This window comes from Anneissia japonica, unplaced genomic scaffold (assembly GCF_011630105.1).
Source record: "Anneissia japonica isolate Jap-2015-1 unplaced genomic scaffold, ASM1163010v1 scaffold287748_len1686314_cov196, whole genome shotgun sequence".
Taxonomy (NCBI): domain Eukaryota; kingdom Metazoa; phylum Echinodermata; class Crinoidea; order Comatulida; family Comatulidae; genus Anneissia; species Anneissia japonica.
The window spans coordinates 457,251-461,508 of NW_022727190.1; positions in this window are offsets into that span (position 1 = coordinate 457,251).

Genomic DNA, 4,258 nt, shown 5'->3' on the forward strand with positions numbered 1-4,258 from the left:
ATATATATATATATATATATATATATATAGATCTAACAAACTTTTAGTAGTGCCAGATGATTCTTTCGACTAAGTTTATAACTTAAATATCGTAAAAAAGAAAAAGAACAATTTTGTCATGTCATTAAAATTTAGTACTGTACATCCATGTAGGCGTAGCCCCGACTGCGAGTTCAAACATGTTTGTTAGACCGTTAACGCAATATATTTCTGTAAAAAGCAAACAGAAATCATATCAATCATACAGAGGGTTGGCTGAGCAAATGTTTGTCAAAGGTCTAGAGGATGTCTATACATAAACATTTACTCTGTATGTATTCGTGTTAATGGTTAATGTACCGGATACCATAGTTACCAACTGTCTCCTTTCCGTCATACCAGATATCGTGGCACGAAAGCGCACGCATATCATTTTTGTCTTTGTTCCTTGAATTTTATATCTGTACAGTTTGATGATTATTGGTCGAATAAATGAATGAATGAATTAGGAGACTTTTTAAAAATGTTCTCACAAGCATATGATCACCTATACTTGAGGTATCCCCACGCATATTATGGATGAAGTATACTGCAGGCCTCTGGCTAAAGTGTTTGTTTGGACTATAGTTTTAAGAATGTACTACTACGTATTTTATTGAATAAACAAATCTGATCTAAAACTGTGTAGGCCCAGCTTAATTTTCATGGAAATGATTGCAAATAAGGTGTTTCCTAATATTTTGTTTCTGTTTAAATTGTAACTTAGTAAGCATGGATCCGCATTTTGTATAATTAGGCGTAGAGCTGAAGCTTGCTGAAACTGAGCGTTTATGCTTACGTTTCAACTGACATATTAACCATTTTAATTCCTATTCATTAGTCAATATGCTATTAATTAACTATGTCAGAGATTTGTTATTTTACATTAAATAAATTAAACTATGGGAATTAATGTACGGAAGTGTTTTCATCGGGGTGATTCAGTAACTACAATCATACGCCCAGCAATTTCTTCAGGGACGACGCCTACTAAAATTACACCCGCCCCCAGCATCCTGCCACACTACTACAATTTGTGTGTAGCCCACGTGACAATCTGCTTGTTTGCATAACAGAACCGATTATTTTTTTAATTTTTTATATATAATGTTTTATGATGATATAAATCGCTTGTAAATAACAGACACCAATAGCAACTACATTATTTTATCAGTGCAATAGACATCTTCATGTAGGTACCAATGTACCTTAACGGTCGACGCGCAATAGATAAATACATCAAAGTTGTTTAAATACATCGACTGTGGTGTCTGACCAACACTTAACACATGTTCATCAGTTGACTTATAAAAGCATGCTACGTGCAAACCGAAGCTCTGTGTTTTTTTTAGGTCAGAACCTGTCTGATTGGACAACGTGCACTCATTGGACGCTATTGTGTGTCTTCAATTATCCTATCAATTAGGCCTATTAATATTGCTAGTTTTCCTCTTTCACCGCGTAGCCACTTATATTCATTTTTCTTTCGATAATTCCGTTAAGTGTTTTACTGAGTTGAGCTTTTCTTGACGTCAAATTTAAACAGACACATCGAGTAGGTCAACCTGATATATTTATGAGCGGTTTCTAGTGAGGTAAATATAAATTATTTGTTGTTATGCGATTATGATATTTCAGCAGTAGTGCAATTTTATAGTAATGTCTAGATAAAGTCATTCCACTTTATCTAGACATTACTATAATGTCTAGATAAAGTCATTCCACTGTGCAGGCACTATAGGTATTTATGCCTATCCCTTTACTTTAAATAGGTTGACACCCCCCACCCCCCTTTCGTTACGGTAAGTCTTGAGTAGGCTATGTTACGCTACTGGTGTGATAATCGAAATGGTATATGTAAAATAATTAATACGTAGTGCTGATCCTTTCACTACACTTTTGCTGAGTTGTTAGGCCGTCACCTATTAGTTGCACGTTAGCAAACTTAACCACGAAGTACTTCATTCATCTATCATTACTTCCGGTTGTTGTCTATAACATTGTGATATATATATATATATATCGTTTCGACAATCAATTATATCTTCTTTTGCTTATTTCTATTTAATACATATTTAATGGCTTCTGATCTTTTATTTTGAGCTGCCCATGATACAGCAATGGTGAACGTGAAAACAGTGGTTGTCTGCTGAACATCTCAGGTAGGCCGGCAGCAATACAATCTGCTGTTTATGCTCCGTGTACTTTTGAAAATGCTGATAGAATAATGTTACTGTACTCTTGAATGCAATATGCGGGTTCGACGTAAGTTGTTGTTACACGGCACAAAGAGTACATACCCAGGTTCTCTTGTGCGTGCGACAGCGACTGATGTCTACCCAGATTACCTCCTACCAACCACAGAAGGCGTCACTCCTCATGTCAACCAAGACTACGTGTATGTTGTCACAAGTCTTACTGATGGTGATGTTCATAGGAGCTTCTGGTTAGTGTCTGCTGTAACTGCAAAATTCTTGCCAACTGATATCTTCCCGGTGAACCACACGACAGATGTCTTCTCTCATGATGCCTTCAAGAGTGCACTTACCTAAGGATCATGACTGAAGTCTCCACCAACAAATATTTGCAAGTTATACACCTTCAGCCACATGCTAGCTTTTCCTATATGCGACTTCGTGCGTTCATCAGACCGGCGATGCATTCTTTTATGAGGTTGAATCATCCTCTGCTTTAGTCCTAGTGCAAGATTATAATTGCTTTTAAATATTTTAGTGATCATCTCAGTGGCTACTATTACATCATGTATCTATTAATGTACAATAACGTGCATTCTACCTGCCATGTAAGTCTAAATGGAACTTTAACCAATCAAAATGATGGTGTACCCTAGATGTTGAATATCATCATGCTTACAGAGCAGTGGCGGCACCAGCGGGGTGGGGGAAGAGGGGCAGCAGGGGCTTAAGCCCCCCCACCAGACAGGTCAAGCCCCCCCCCCCATCGGACGGAGCTCGTCGGGCAGTCGGACTGAAAAATATATAAAAATAGGTCCACACCAAGCCAACACGTGTCTGTCAGAGTGTCATTTCTGTCCTTCCAGAGGTTCCTATTCTTAAACAAAATCTCATTTGGGAGGGGGAACACCCTCTCAAACCCTTCCCCCAGCTCGGGCCTATGAGCTCAAGTTCCCCAGTCGGACAGCTCATCCCCCTCCCCTAGAAAATATATCCTAGAACCGCCACTGTTACAGAAGGATGATCATTGCAGTGACGCGCACGTACTGAGAATGTACGGAAAAGTACGGCCAATCAGAAGATGATTAAGTGCTCGATTTAATTTCATCAAATATAATTCATGAAGACAACGAAATTAATCAACGTCAATTTTCGAGACATTCTAAACATACCTATTCCTACTCACACAGACCGTTTTATTTTACCATCAAAGTATTCCATAATCATTTATTTATCTCTGACACCATATTAAATAAAATTAATTACGTTAAAGTTAAAATAGGAATGGTTGCTTTCTCGAAACCTGTCTATATCTAAATGGTTAATATCTCCGTGACAGACATGTTATTCGATCATAATGTTTACTCTGCTATCCAGGTTTAGATTGTCTGTTGATACAATTACCAAACTTTGGACTAAAATATCTCACATTAATGCAAACTCATAGAAAAGTTCATCGCAAATTGTAAACATACTTGTTCATCTAGTTTTTCTCTAATGGTACTGTAATTTATATCACATTATATTCTTGTATTCGAGTGAATAAGATTCGAAAAAAATGCATATGTATTATATATTTGCATCATTGCTTCGACCTAATTGTGAATTGAAATCTATAGGTATTAAAAAAATATAATTATTGTATTATATTGTTCAGGATTTTTAGCTCATTACATATATCTTTTTAACAAACTACAAAGGCATGACCTAGAATATTAAAACATTGGTTCTCCAATTTCCCTTCATCTGCGGTTTTACAAATATCGCTTCTGTAAATAATATATCGATTTGTGTTATCTATTTGACTAACACATTCTCCCTCTTCTTGAAATATCAAACACAAACAATTCATGTTATCATTGTCCGCCTCAGTTTGCGGTGAACACGTGTCGTTTGTTCCTTCTGAACTTCTACAGGGGTCAGTACTACTAAGATACAATGATTTTCCCCTTTCAGTACTGACAATATGGAATCGATAATAATATAATACAGTATTGCTTAAAATCAAGTAGACTTTGTACTTTGTTATGTTAAACAGTGAAGTT